Source organism: Lissotriton helveticus, chromosome 1_1 (genome assembly GCF_964261635.1).
Source record: "Lissotriton helveticus chromosome 1_1, aLisHel1.1, whole genome shotgun sequence".
Lineage (NCBI taxonomy): Eukaryota > Metazoa > Chordata > Amphibia > Caudata > Salamandridae > Lissotriton > Lissotriton helveticus.
Genome location: NC_136057.1, coordinates 1505803774 through 1505820150, shown reverse-complemented (window position 1 = coordinate 1505820150; position 16377 = coordinate 1505803774). Strand labels below are relative to the sequence as shown.

General features: G+C 45.0%; 1 protein-coding gene across 2 annotated transcripts in view; it reads left to right on the top strand.

Moving 5' to 3' along the window:
* Positions 1 to 16377, top strand: part of LOC144828515 (lactoperoxidase-like) — a 1612675-nt gene that overhangs the window by 1104549 nt on the left and 491749 nt on the right. The gene's annotated exons all lie outside the window — the stretch shown is intronic.

Sequence of the window (16377 nt, the reverse complement as noted above, 5' to 3'; positions counted from 1 at the left end):
CCCCAACCTAGAAAGACAGAGGTAGTTTCGGCCATTATTAAAAATGTTTAATTGCAATGCACCCCCACTGCTACTTATGGTGCAGAAGTTTTGAGTTTTAGACAGTGTGATAGCATCCAGGGGGGAGAAAATAGACTTTGCTGTAAACTACTGGGTGTCCCTATTTCTTCATCAAGTATGCCTGTCACAGTGAACTGTAACTGCCCTACATCGAAGATTACATTAAGACCCGTCCGCTATATTTTGGCTTGTAGTCTGGAAGAACCCCACAGCACATTTAACCAGGGAAATAATAACAGACTGCCTCATTTGTGATACGGGAAGTGAAATACCCTGGCTTGCTGCTGTCAGGAATAGTTTGATTAGTGTGAATCTTGAGCAAATATTTTTAAATCCTACCGACTCAGATGGTATAGGTAAAAAAAGCCTACAGAGGGCACTCTATGCTGTTTATAGTAAAACAAGATATGAAACAGAGGTACAGAAATCCTCAGTCACCAGTCATGACGATGGAGAATGCCTCCCACTTACCATCTAGCTACCTTTTAAAACCTATTGGCCGCTGGGAGAGGGGTTGCTCCTTCAATTAAGGGTTGATACTATGAAATTCCTGCTCTGTTTCCCTCTGGGGTACAATCCTAATCTTCCATGTCCTTGTAATGATCAATGTAATCAATAAATATTGCATTTTTTATTCTTTTGCAACTTTTATTTAAAATACACTAAATGGTTTTTGATTCCATTTCGTAAGACTATACGACCGATTGATTACAAGGCAGCCTATAGGCATATCGTTACCTTGGAAGATGAGGAGTTAACCTTACGTGTAGGTTCCTTCTTGAAAGCGGCAGCACGCGGTCGTAATTCAATGTGCACCCTTTGAAGCCTGTTTTTGCACATGTTATATCTTTCATTGTAGATACATCTTGTCGAACTCTGTTTTTATATTGTCTTTTTAAACTGTATCAAAATTTAGGATGTATTTGTTTGATGCTTCATTAGAAATTATTTCTGTCGTGATTTGTTCTATTTTTAATTATCTCCCCTCTTATCGGACCTATGTTTTATCATTATAGTCTGTGATCTATGGATTTGTGCTTTTATTGATATTTATTAAATCCAAATAAAGATTGTGAAATGAAATGAAATAAATGCCTTTTCAAATGCACTGATTGCAGGAGCTTTGATCCCAAGCTCCTGGAAAGGAGCGAAAATAATCCCTATTTAAGATAAATACACACAGGGAAATTACAGACCCATAAGCTTGATTGATAATATACAAAACATTTATAGCACGCAAATCTTATCCAGCTATGTGACTGGATTTTACAAGCTAAAGTTTTATTTCACTTACAGGCGGGATTCAGATCCAATACTAGCATAATAGACCATATTGTACTGTTTTTATCTATTAAGTGGAAGACAGTACACATTAATAGGGGACTGTTTTTTGTAACCTTCGGGTAGTCCCGAGGATAAAACTTAGGCAGGTTTTATACAAGATTGGGGTGCCGTGGGGACTATTGTCTCTTATATGGGCTTTGTATTCTGCGAATTTTTCATGGGTTAGGTGGGGCCCTACAGGGAAACTGACTGGGGATTTTGTAGCCTCTACAAAGCCCCCCGAGGGCTCTTTTTAAAATCGTTTTTAAAAAAGTTACATTTTATACAGGTCCGCCCCGCTCTCTATTTTCTACAACTATTTAAGGGGAAACATCACTTACAACGCAACTTTTACCACGCAGTGCCTTTACATCGCAACCATTACAACGCAAACCATTACAACGCATTGCGCTGGGGGGCGCTCTAGGATAGGGAATAGGTTAATTTACTATCCAATAACCTTCCCTACTATCCACGGGGACTGGAGTTGGAATAGTAAATTAAACTATTCACTATCCAGCGCCCAAAAGCACTATGCGTTGTAATGGTATGCGTTGTAAAAACCGCGTTGTAAAAGCATGCGTTGTAATGTCGTACATCCCTATTAAAGCCAGAATGTATCTCAGTTGTGGTTGGTTTTCTGAAACCTTCTCTAATGTACAGAAACTATTTGGAACCTTAAAAGTCGGCTGTTGTATTTTATCTGCTTAAGTAGTAACTTTTTAAATTCTGATGACGATGTGTCCATATCCTCTCATATTTAAAAATATATATATATATATATATATATATATATATATATATATATATATATATATATATATATATATATATATTTGGCTATTTGTGTAGTATGTCCAGATATGTTTATATGTGTTTTGTATATTTTTATGAGGATTTGTAACTTTTTATGGTTTTCTATCATGTAAACCGAATAAAGTATTTTGAATGAATGAATGAATGACTGAGGATATCCCCATCGGGAGAGGAGTCAGACAGCAGTGCATTTTGGCCTCTACGATCTTTCTCTTTAATATAAATGGCTGCATCCTCTATCTTTTACATTGTAAAAATGAATCCCCTAAGTTGAAGGATAACAAAATACCGTGTCTTCTTTTTGCAGACACTTTGTTGTTGTTGAAAACACCACGGGGTCTATCTACTCTTCTTGACAAATGTAATATTTTTCGTAAACAGCATTGTTTAGAAATCAACAGCAACAGAGCAAAATATATGATTTTTGATGCCCAGAAAAAAACCCGAGTAGGAAGGCATTGGATAAAGTAAATAAGTTTGACTATTTGGGCACAAGAATGGAAGATTCCCGTGGATGGGCAGCCCAAGACTGGATGCCCTTAGGTACTTTTAACTCCACTTGCACGCACCACTTTCACCTCTCCTGTAGAACCGTTCCCGTTATCTATCCCGCCCCCACACCTGCATGCACTTTATGGCGTTTTCTCTTTTAAAAGATCTCCACTAAAGAGACCCTTCGGGGGCCCGTCATACATTGCAGTGCCGGTCTGACGTGGAGCACAAAAAGCCCGATGATGAAGCATGACATCCTTCTGGGTGTGTGAGGGTGAAAAAGAGGCAAGACTTGGTCCTCCCCTTCGGGATTGTATCCTAGAAACCGGGGATATTAAATCTGCCTCTTCTCTCCCTCTCTCCTTCTCCCTTACCTTTACTCTCCTTCTTCTCTCTTTTTCCTTTTGTGGGCGACATACATGCGCCCATTATCACGGAACTGTGTCCCTTTTTGATATAGCCACTTACAAAGGAGCACGGACACAGGACCTTAACAAGCTCCCGGTCCCCCCCCCTCTTCCTCTTGTGATAACCTAGTTGAGAATATTGAACATGGGCTATTCTGCAAGGCTTATGCAAAGCAACACTTACATTGGATTGTCCCTCTTTGAATCGTCACACAGCTCCTAGGGTATGTAAAACCAATACTAGAGACTGTGCTGTGTTCTTAATTGCAAGTTACTTGTTGATAATATGATATACCAGGATGAATGTATCAAATAAAAAGTAAATGTTACGGTGGTGCACATTTTTACTTTGTGAAGCTTAAGGCCACCCTTCCAGGGACTTCTTGTTCTTTTTTTAACTTTATATTTTTTTCCCGATAGAATTGGAAAAATGAGAAGGTCTGTGTTGCTGGATTGCAATTATTAAAAACAATTTTAAAAATGAATTTATATATTTTAGGACATATAGTTTGCTTTTTGATAATTAAACTGAATATTTTCATTGTATTCTTGACCAAATGTTTTATCTTGTACCTTTTATGGTTTCATGAAGCCCAAATAAAGGAATATATGATGATGATAGGTCTATATGAAGAACAATGTTCTGTAGGCAGTCCTGGTTTTCGGATGACTACTAGGTGGCGAGGTCTAGGTTCACGGAGAATGCTCCTTTAGAATCCGCTTCTAGGTATAGTTCAAGTAATCTAGGGGTAAGTATAGGCAGAATATGCTATATTCAATTCAAATATAACTGTTTGATTACTAAAAACCATAACAAAATGTCAAAACCGTGTGACTCATGAACACATATACCAAAATTTTTAAAAAAACAAAAGGACCCAATTTAGTGCAAAAACAGTGCAGTATTCAATTCAAAATAACATTTATTTGGTATTTCACAATTAAAAAACATAAAAATATACTAAAACACAACCCTATGATACAGATTTAGTCGTTAATACATCATATATAAAACATAGAACATATAATCGTTAACAGCCATAATACATAATGGTTGTACTCGCATTTCTTATTTACAAATTTAAAATCATGACATAAATATAAAATAATTAATCATAACTGACCCTAGACTTGATTGGAGATTTTTAAAAAACAGCGATAAAAGGGACACAATCTTCCCTCAGTAACTGAAGAAACAGGAGACCTGGCCGAGCCTGTATAAAATTAATCTTTTTTAAAACAGGAATTAAAAAGTATTTCCGGGGGACATCATAAAACTTACATAAAAACATGAAACGTAAAATGTCCTGTGGGGACGTCCCATTGCAACCACAGGGTGCTAAATGTTGGCCTTTCCTGCTGCCCCTTGGTACAGCAAGCAGTAAATGAAATAGATCTAAACGAAATCTGGTCAACAGGTAGCGATCGTAATTCGTAAGAGCCCCCAATAAATATGGCTCAGACCCTAGTGTGGTTTTCAGCATAACAAATTTAAGCACACTAGGTTTAGACAATTCAGTCTCCTCCCTTTCCTGTGATTTCAGAGTGAGGAAAGCTTCCTTAATTAATCCTATATCTTTTTTACAAATTGTAAGGGAGTTGCTGAAAAGATTTGGACGATTAAGTTTTCCCAGCATTTGTTTAATATACTGAAACCACGGGATTCACAGCATATTATCAAGTTTCATGCAATCTTTTAAAATTTGTTGCGTCATCAACAAGTGCTCATTTATCCATATATTTAACCAAAAAATAATAGGACGCAGGGCCAAAGTATCACACAGTGCATGAGGAACTAGGCATGCCCTTTCTCTCAGATTAGCTGTACCTCCAGGTACTCCTAACACAGGCTTTACAAATTTATTTTCCGTCACCTGCAATCGGTCCAGACAACTATAACCCCAGATTTCACTCCCATAAGCAGCTGTTGCAACACTTCTGGCTTGATATATTTCATCAGTCCCGCAATTGGTCTGTTACCTAATTTCGAGGCAAAATCAAATGTAGCACATTCAGTCTCATCAAGTCTCAGGTAAGTTTATCATCTAAAACCACGCCCAGGTACGAAAAAACATCCTTGCGTGGAATCATAGCTGTGTCTGCTCTAAACTTAAAGCAGATTTTTTTCCGAGCCCTCAACTGCATGACAAATGATTTCGAATTTTTGATTGTCAGATCCCGATCTCCCATAAAAGTGGAGAAAAGTTCCAGAAGTTCTGACTACGCTGGCGGGCTATCTGGAGGAAAATGGTCTACTTCACCCAAGGCAGGCGGGCTTCCGACCACAGCATAGCACGGAATTGGTCATGGCCACGGTTGCTGACGATCTGAGAATCAGGGCAGACAATAAACAGCCATGTGCCCTGATTCTATTGGATCTGTCAGCAGCGTTTGATACGGTCAGCCACACTATCCTGCTTGACCGCATCGCGAAGTTGGGAATAACAGGACAAGCTTTCAAGTGGCTTAAGTCCTTTCTTACTGGACGGACCCAAAGAGTGCAGCTGGGAGACCAACTATCCGAGGCCAGTGCTGTGACCTGGGGTGTTCCCCAGGGGTCTGCACTATCTCCCCTGTTATTTAACATCTATCTTCAACCCCTTATGGAGTAGCTAACGCACAGAAATTGCCAAGTTTTTAACTACGCCGATGACACCCAACTGCTGGTTCAGTTGGAGAATTCCAGTGAGGCACAGGATTCAGTAAAGAACTTGCTTAGATTCACGGTACATTGGATGACCAGCAACCTCCTGAAAGTCAATGCTGAGAAAACGGAGGTGATGGTTATTACCAATCAAGAAAATCCTTGGTGTGAGCTGTTCTGGCCTCCAGAATTAGGGACTATGCCAACCCCCGGAACAGCGGTAAAAAGTCTAGGCCTGAAGATTTACGCAGATCTATCTATGGCCCCCCAAGTCTCGGCGGTGGTAGGTTCCTGTGTGGGAGTGCTCAGGCAACTCCGGAAGCTGGTACCCATTTTGTCCACCTCTACACTGCAATCCATAGTGTCCGCCACTGTCATCTCTCGGCTGGACTATGGTAATGCTCTTTACCTGGGCCTCCCGCAGAAACTCCTGAGGAAACTGCAGGTTGTGCAGAACGATGCAGCTAGGTTGATCTTTTCTCTACCAAGGAGCTCTCATGCGACCCCCCTTCTTATGAAGCTGCACTGGCTGCCTATTAAACTTAGAGTGAAGTTCAAATGTCTTTGTGTGGCCCATAAAGCCATTTTTGGAAAGGCTCCTAATTATATCAAAGAACGCTTGAGGAAGTACTTCCCAGATAGAGCTCTGTGCTCTGGTAAAGCCTGCAAATTAATTCAACCCAGATTTAAGCTAAAATCTAAAGGTGGCAGAGCTCTGTCGGTACTCCTTCCGCAAATCTGGAATGAGCTACCTGCAACTTTGCAGGGAGACTCAACAATACTCTCCTTTAGAAAAAATTTAAAGATCTACTTGTTTAAAAAGATAACATCAACAACCTAATGGGGTCTGATGGCGGAATGGGGTCTTGGGTTACAGCAGGTTATGTACTTTTTCGGTGAAAGCGCTTAGAGACCAGTGGTGATTTGCGCTACACAAAAGCATTGTAACATTACATAACAGAAGTGACTGCAGACCCCTAGCAGCTCTTGAAATAAGAACCGCATCGTCCGCATATAAAAGAATTGGAAGTGGACGTTGTAGGAGAGTAGGGTCTGCTTTCCTATGGTCACCCCACTTTTTGCTTTTTGCTTCACTGGTTTTCGACTTTAATGTGGCTGTGGGCCTGCTAATCAGACCCACAGCCCAGCTGTTCTCTCTCTAAATTCATACCATGTACTTTAGGTACATCACCAATTGAGAAATGGGTCACTCTTGTGAGTCCCTGTACAGTGTACCATAGGTACCCAGGGCATAGGTGCACCCAAGGCTTACCAGGGGCTGCAGCATATCTTTTGCCACCCTTGGCTGGCCATCCAAACTGACACAACTGGCTGATCACTCAGCTGGGGCAAGGTTGTGTAATCACCCCTTGCTTAGGTATAGTATTCCTATACCTACCATTATATATAGACACATATGCACCTATAACTCACTCCTATGGCAGGCCTTAACAATCCTGAAGGCAGAGTGCTTGGTTTTATGTGAGATGAGGCTCTAGCATGAGCTGAGCCTGTCTGCAGTTTTCGGAACCATGTCCTTATAGCTGTTCTATGGGCGGACGGCTTTTCCCGAAGAGTAGGTTTCAGGCGGGGAGTCGCGAGTGTGACAGATTGGACACCGCGTGAATAATGCCTGCGCCGTCCTGTCCCAGGATTTGATTTTCCTTCCTTCTATTCGTATCCTTGGCTGCTGTGACTCACAGCGAGCCGGCACGGGCAATATCCGTGAGTAATTGCAGCAAAGGTACTTTTTCGTTTTTTCACATTAAGTGACTCACGGGAGGGTGTGCCTTAGCGCGCACATACCTCCTGAGAGCAATTTTGTCTGTGGTCCTGACGAATGCTGTGCGATCCTGCATTTTCACAGCAGAAACATGTTGACCTTATATACTAATTAAGGACACAGGTCTCCTAATTTAGAACCTAGTTCCGCCTTTCACGTTTTTAACCTTAATACAGGTTGGCCCACATTAAATATTTTGGTTGGGTTTCAACAGTATAATTTTTAAATTCTGCACACACTTATTTTGCACTTTTTTGAGTTATACCACTGTTACACTCACCACCAACCCGCTCCGCTGTAAATCAGGCGTTGTAGCACGCTGGGGGGGCATTCGGCCACCCCAGCGGGGACCCAATGATGAAGCATGCAGAAGCCCAGGCCTACATCACGAACTTCAACGTTTTATGGATTGCCTAAAGAGAGTTATAAAATGTGACGCTTTAGTGGCTGAACATAATCTCATTGATGTCACATTAAGTAAATACCAGGAGGTAAGGCACATACCTTCTGGCTGGTTATATTTCCGTCCCAGCCTTAGATTGGCTGGGTGAGTAAATGTAATTCCAAATGCCAATCTCGTACAGTGTTCAATAATCTGTATAAAGACAATGGTTTCCTTGTTAAGCACAGGGGTTGAGTAAAACCCTTGCTAGATACTATTTATGTTTCGTAAAATAAACGTGCATACGTTTAGTGATCCTATACGGTGACATGCCTCACATTTGAACCTTGGGTGTTGGTGACTATAGTCGGTTTGCTTAATGGTGTTGTAACTTAATGGGCTCCACTTTTTTCCCTTATCACCGTGTATGGGAATCTGAGAAAAGACGCTTACCCCAATTGCACGATTAATATACGTGCTAGGACATTAATTAGTTCAAAATGGCATGGTTTAATATTCGTGCCACTGTAGTGGTGTCCGTTCTGTGATGCTGTAATGATTACGAAAAACAAAAACAAACGGGGACGGCAGTCAGTATCCAAGTGTAGGATTCGTTCTTAAGAAAAAAGCGCGTGAAACAAGCTATAAAACGCCACAAAGGCTATTCTATACCTGTATTTGGCATCACCGATTTGCCTCACTCGTTCCTCTGCAATTCCGTTTGGCCGTGATTGTAAGGCCGGATGCCGGAAGCACTGTAAGTAAAGTGCTAACCATTGAGAAATAGACCGTTTCACATTGCTTGCCGATGTCGCCCCCATCGCCATATTAACAGATGAGTGCATCAGGCAATCCGGGGTGTTATATCCCGAAATTTTATTTCCATTGTTGCGTCTTTCCAAAGAATGCGTAGAATCGTTCATGAATGGGTAGAAAAAAGTGCCCAATTTGGTTATTATACATAATCCGTAATGCGCCTGTTACCGGTATTGTCAAAGACCCTCAGTTGCCATCTTTGAGGGATGAATCTAGTGTTTATAAAGGCAAATCATAGGAAACTATCCTTTCAACGTTGAATATAATGTAGTATCTGTAGTGTCGGGCGCTAGGCCCGCATGCTGGAGAAATAACCCTGACACGAACACAGTGAGGTACTGGGTGCAACTGGCCCTGAGCACGTGCGCTCGGCCACTTTTATTAGATCAGCGTCACCTGACCGGTGACGTCTGTGGTGGGTGGGTGTACAGTGTAATACACACACTTGCCACACTAGAACGCTGACTTCAGGTCACTACATCCCTCCCAAACTTGGGGAAAAATCAAAACGAAGAAAAAAGTCCAAAACCTGTGGGAAGGAAAATACACCAAAATATAACATTGGACTCATGATTTTAAACGAGTATCTTTGGCTGCTTGCAGGCCGCAGGCAGTATAGTTACTGCATCCAGGACTAACAGTTCGCTGTGTCATGGTTTGCAGGTGTGCGGCGGGTCTGGTCTTCTGTCTGCACCCCCTGGACGTTGTTCTCAGTCTTGCCTTAGCTTCGCTCGTCTAGTGACGATGAGTAGTTGGGGAGAAGGGTGGATGATATGGCTGTCGTCTGTCTTCTAGCTTCCCCTACTCAGTCATGGTCTTTGGTAATGTCTCCGGGCAGACTTCAAAGTGTCTCTTGGCAGGTGAAAAGAGTAGGTGCAAACATCCCTCTCACTAGGATGCCCCTCTCGCCAGTGTTCTTCTCTCACAAGATGTCCGGGAGGCCCTCTTTGCCAGGCTTCCACTGGACTGGTGCTTTCGGTCGTGTCGCTCCACCATAGCCTTCGGGCCGTAAGCAGGATGCACCACGAACCTCACCGTTGTGTCCTTAGTTCCACCTGAAGGTCTTGGATAGCCTTCTGGGGGATGCTACCTCACTGACGGCTGTCTCTCTCATAGTAGGTAAGTAGAGAATATTCCTTGCCTCTTCTAGTTTGATGACCGTGTACTGTGTGCCTTTAAAAGTAAAAATCAAGCAGAATAGGCAGCTCCATCTGTAGGGGATGTTCTCTGATGGCAGGTAATTTGGGCTGTCTTTGCACTTAGCCAGCATGAGCAGAGAAATGTTTTGGAGCAAGGAGACTGTGGCGTCTCTAAAGTGAATAGGTTGTTGTGCAGCCCATAGAACGGTCTCCTTATCTGAGAAGAAATGCACCCTTGTGAGGTTATTCAGAGACAGGTTCCATTTTTGCTTGTAGGCTGAAAGCACTTTCTGCGTATGGTTGAGTCTCAGGGGGTCGAATGCCTGGTTTTTCAACAGCTCCTGGAATAGAGCCTGCACATATTCCTCGAGATCTTTATTGGGGGTTTACTTGGCGATTCCCGTTAGCAATATTTTATTTATCAGTGAGCGGTTTACCAGGTGATCCATATTTCTGCAGAGATCTTTGTGGCATGCATCCAGCGTGGTCAGCCTGTGGGACATCGCGTCATGTTCATGGGAGGTTACAGCTAAGTTGTTTTCCACTTGGTCGAGGCATGTGTCCATGCGTTGGACAGAGTGGTCTAATTCTGGAATTGCCTTATTGATCTCCTGGTACCAGGCTGCCATTTCCTTACAGAATTCTGCCAAAAGACTCAGGATGTTATGTTATGTTATGTTATGTTATGTTATAACGAATTTCTTGAGCGCACTGTCACCATGAGTTTCCTGGCGCTGGTCGGATTTGGAGGAGGGAAGGAAGAAACAACAGGAGGAGAATTAGTGAGGGAGAGGGAAGAGTAGTGTTTTTAGGGATTTCCTAAAGGAGAAGAGGGAGCAGGAAGACTTGAGTGAGAGTGGGAGGGAGTTCCACAGCTTGGGGGCCAGACAAGAGAAGCTGCGGCCACCCGATCTAGAGAGTTTGAAGCGAGGGACGACTAGAAGCTGGAGGTGGGTGGACCTCAGAGTGCGAGAAGAACAGTAGGGGGTGATTAGGGACTTAAGGAAAGCAGGGGAGGGGCCAGTGAGGGCTTTGAAGACCAGGCAGTGAACCTTGAAAGTGATTCTTTCACTGACTGGTAGCCAGTGGAGCTGACGTAGTAAAGGTTGAGCCGACTGCCATTTAGGAATCTTGAAGACAAGCCGAGCAGCCTGGTTTTGGACGATCTGTAACCTGGACAGCTGAGATTTAGGGAGACCGTAATAAATTGAGTTGGAAAAGTCCAGCCGGGACATCACCAGGGCTATTAGGACTTGCAGCAAAGCTTCAGGCGACAGGAAGTGAGCGACTTTCCGTATCCTGTAAAGCTGGAACATACAGGCAGATGTTACTGCGCTCACTTGTGCCTTGAGAGAGAGCCCGGAATCGATCAGGACCCCGAGGCTTTTTACACATTCAGCAGGAGAAGGAGGTGTTCCGAGCTCAATAGGCCAGTACTGAGGGCCCCAAAAAGGGGCGCTTCTCCCAGGGAGGAGGAGCTCAGTCTTGCCCGGATTGAGCTTGAGTTGGTTTTGATTCATCCACTGCTGGATGTGTGTCAAGGCTGTCTGAAAATTATTGACAGCGTCAGGGGAGGTGAGGGGAAAAATAATCTGTAAATCATCCGCGTAATTAAACACGGTGATATCCCACTTACCTAAAGAGTGAAGGAGGGGTTGGAGGTACAAATTAAAAAGGAGAGGGGACAGGGAAGATCCTTGAGGGACCCCACAGGATGACGAAACACTGGTGGCACGGAAAGGGCCCATGCTGACTCCTGGGATCTCTCCTCTAGAAAGGATTTGATCCAGGACAGAGCAACCCCACAGACTCCGGCGGTCTCGACATGGTGGATTAAGATGTTATGGTCCACCGTGTCGAATGCCGCCGATAGATCGAGTAGAACTAATGCCTGGGGTTGCCCTCTGTCGTCACTGCGTCTGAGGTTGTCCAACACGGCGAGGATCACAGCCTCGGTGGAATGGGCTGGTCTGAACCCAGCCTGGTTGGGCGCCAGGAAGTTGGACTCCTCAATAAAATGCGAGAGGCAGGTCGTAACGTGAGCCTCCAGGATTTTAGATAGGAAGGGCAGGAGGGATATGGGACGATAATTGGCCAGGGTCGCTGGATCAGCGCCTGGCTTTTTTAAGAGGGGCACCAGTACGGCCTCTTTAAATGAGCTGGGGACTATGCCCGAATTAAGGGAAGAGTTGAGTAAAGGAAGGATGCAGTGTGGGAGGGTGTGACAGATATCGCGGAACACAGAGGGGGGCAACAGACCTTGGGGTATCCAGATTTCACGCGAGTGGACAGTTTAGCAAGGGATTCCAAGTTGAGCGCGGGGAACTGAAAAAGAGTGGAGGTGTTGGCAGGAGATGGTGCTGCTGTTATCGGGGGAAGAGAGTGGGGAATGGAATTTTTGATGGCGATAATTTTGTCAATGAAGAATGAATTTAAAGCAGTGCATGATTCTAAAGAAGGAGGTGAGCTTGGGAGTGTCCTGGCGTCCGATGTCAATTCGCCAAGGACTTTAAAGATCTCCTTGGATCTGTTAGGAGCTGTTAAAATTCTGTTAGAGATAAAAGTGGTCTTGGTAGAGATGATTGTAGCTTTGTAGGCTTTGCGCGCGGAAACGTATGCTTCCCTGTCGGAGCTGAGACAATTGCGCCGCCATCTACGCTCCAGTCGCGCAGCTCCAGATGTTGAAGTTTTAGGGTGGAGTTATACCATTTGTGGGACTTGTTGGGGTGTGTGCGAGAAAAGCGGGAGAGAGGTGCACATACGTCGCTAGCCGTCGTGAGCCAATCTGAGATGTTGGCATCCATGGTGTTGACATCTAGGGTGTCGGGAAGTAGGGGCTGAGTCTTAGCGAGTAAGGAGAGGAAGACGGATGAATCGAGAGTCTTCCAATTCCGAGCGAACCCTCCGTGCCGAGGGGGGGGGGCCTGACCAGGCCCTTTATAAGAATAGATGACTCAATCAGTGAGTGATCTGACCAGACGCAAGGGGAAATGGTCGGGCCAGAAAGCGACACCCCTTGTGTCCAGATGTGGTCTAGAATGTTACCCCCAATGTGGGTGGAGGAGGTAACATGCTGCGTCAAGTTGAGGCTGGAAAGTGCCTCGAACAATTCGGTAGCATGGGGACCGGCGTCAGCATTGTTAAACCAGTAATTGAAGTCGCCATATATGGCAACGCGAGCTGAGGAAGTCATGAGGGCAGAAAGCTGCTCACAAAGAGCGGCAGGGAACAGAGGCATGGGAGTGGGGGGGCGGTATAGGATGAAAAGAGTTAAGGCACCGGCTTCGGTTGGCAGGCTGATTACGAGATTTTCGACATCAGGGAGGCATAATGATGAAGACTTAATAAGGGGTAGATCTTTGCGGATGATTGCTGCCACCCCACCGCCACGGCAACCGTGAGGCCGGTTGGTGTTCAGCAGATAGTAGTTAGGGGGTAGAGCAGCCAGAATGTCAGGGAGGGACAGATCAGACAGCCAGGTCTCGGTGAGCAGCAGAATATCTGGGTTATCGGCGGTTAGCAGGAGGAAGATGTCAGTGTGGTGTTGGGGGAAAGAGCGTGTGTTAAGGTACAGTATGCGGATGCGGGTTTCAGGCAGAGCAGGGGGCGGCACAGGTGCGTGAGTGAGTGTGGGAGAAGACAATTCGGCTGCGATGCCGAGAGACACCAAGCGGTCCCAGGTTGTGGATAGGAAAGCGCAGGAAGACTGCTGGAGGTTTCTGAGTGAGGCAGGCGAGTATGACATGAAACGGGCAGCATCTAGGGGCCCTGGGCCCGTCTGGTCGCGGACGGGCGCAGACGGGCTTGCCTTAGGCGCGCCTTCGGCGCGGCAAACGGCGCGCCCGCTGCGCCCGTACGCTGCACGTACGGTGGAGGCACATGATTAATAGGGCCGCTTAGGGGTGTGGCCAAGAAGAGTGGGCGTGGCCGGGGGAGCGTCCGCTGAAGGCGGCGGGCGGGTGGTTCTAAGGCCGCTGCAGCGTCCACCTCGGCTGCGCGGGAAATCACCATTAGAGGCATGAGCTTGTGGGTGACGTTGTCTATGGCATTATTGCAAGTGGTAACTGTCATAGTCATATATGTTTAATAAAACCTATGGCGCTATATCAGATAGACCAGTGCTAAAAGCTTATTCAGCCATGGTCCCCCCACAATTTCTGTATGGCGCTGAATTGTTATATTTGTGTGGCAAAGAAGACTGGGATGTCGAGGAAGGTAAAAATCTAAAAAATCTATATACAATTCCCTTATCAGCAATGGTCCAGGCAGTAAGACTGGAATTAGGACTGACTTCATGGGGCATTCTAACCGGTATGGCCCTACTTCGCTTCTGTCAATGCCGAGGAGTAGGCGAAAACACCAAAATATCTCAAATGGTGTAAAAACAAAATACAGAATAGCGAACTAAAATGGGCAAGAGAGGCTAGGGTGATTATGGTGAAGCTATGTCGTATGATGGAGGTTAATTTGGGCCCCACTATCTCTATGGTTAGCATCGACAAGAAGATACTTAGTACGTTGGGGAAGGACATATCTAATGCACATGACCACAATTATCTTGCAAACAAAACCTCAGTGCATTTTATGACTGCTGCATGGAAAAATGATCAATGTTTTCCCTATATTGATAGGTTACAGGATTGCCGTTTACAAAGTGAGGCTTTTAGGGTAAGAATTGGGGTGAACCCGTGTTATATAAGTAAAGTGGTAAAATGTGCAATTAATGATAAGATAGGAAAATGCACTTGTACTTTGGGCACCTCATGTGATTTGCTACATATTTTAATAGATTGTCAGAAGTTTCTGGATTTACTAATTATGTTCTTAAAACCGATATTTAAGAAATATGAGATTAAAACAAGGGCCCAGGCTGTAACCTTGATGACTGAAATGACCCATTTAAGTATTGCTATCAGGAAATTTCTGCAAAGAGTGAAGGGACTTTTTTATACCTTTTTAAATGAGTTTTAGAAAATAGCTTATCCGTAATTTGTGTAACAGGGTTTTTATCGTGGAATGTGTTTTAAGATGTATTTTAGCATGTTTAATGAAGTGTTCTTTTAGATTTATTTTTAACAAGATATGTATTGTTTGTGGACCAATGGTCCAAATAAACGTGATTTAAAACTAACTAGTCATATAGAGCTTTATTCGGAGTCCCATAGAAGCATTTAAACAGGTAAAAATAAAAAATAAAATAAAAAACTAGCGTCAGTTTTATTTCATTTTTAAAAAGTCTAATACGTTAAAAAGCAGAATAATCATAAGCGCATAATATTAAAAATCATCTAATTAGAGGAGGAGCTTCGAGCGCGTCCAAAATGGCCACGTGAGCTTAGGGCTCCCCGAGATCCCCGCTGCCCCCGGGTATATCCTGTTCTTTATCCTGTGGCTGGACCATAGAAATCGGCCGAAGTGAGTCAACATCGGGGCCGAAACTGGAAGTTACCGGCTCGGCCCCGCAGAAGTCCCGGCCTTTCTCCCCATGCTTACTGGATAACCCCGCCCCCACTGCCCCCCACAGTATATACGAGCGGGCCCACGGGCAGGGCACGCTCGCGCCGCGGTGGCACGGATCTCAGCACTACCCGCTCCTGCGGCCCCGGCTTCATGGGTGCTAGACTGCGGACTATTTGGACCACGCTGAATGGGCTGGGGAGCGGGGCTGCGAGCTGGAGGTCCACGATTGAAAGTGGAGAAGCCTGTGGCGATCAGGAGTGCCCCACGATGTGGTGTGTGGATCGGGTGGAGTAGCTGTGACGCAGGAGACGGATGGCATAACGCGGCTGTGGTCGGGCAGAGAGTATGACAAATCTCCCACTCTGAGGACCATTGACATTTAATGAGAGGCTGTCACGGTGAGCATGCATCCTGCTGCCTAGCCATCACGCTGGGTACTAAAAGTCAACGCCGTTATTGGGCGGTTGAGGCGGCTTAGGGGCTCACCGTCCCCCTGGAACGCTGGTTCGCGCGGCTGTTGGCAGGCTACGCTGACTGAACGGTAGTGAATACAGTATCGCCCATGCAGCTGTCCATGAAAAGGCAGAAGGACAGGTCGCGGACCTCTTTGTCGAAGACATAATACGCGATCATCTGAAACCCAGAGGCCTGGGAAATTTCTTTACAGTGGAAAGAGCGCACAGGATACCGGGAGGGAGACCGCGACCTGGGGCACTACCCCGGCCGATGATTGCGAGGGTGCTTAACTTTAGAGACAGAGACGCTATCCTGCAGGCCTCCAGGACTGGTGGTCCTCTGAAGTACGAAAACTCCACCCTCAGTTTTTTTCCGGACTTTACACAGGCGGTACAGAAACAACGGCAAACCTCTTTATGGGTGTAAAAAGGAAACTTAGTGATAAAGGGCTGAAGTATGCCATGATGTACCCTGCCAAGTTGCGAATTAAACATGCGGGCAAGGCGTTTTTCTTTGATAATCCCGAAATTGCCTCGGACTGGTTGGAGAGTCTTTCCTCTCGGGATGAGCAGCGGCGAAACAAAGCAGAGATGAAGATG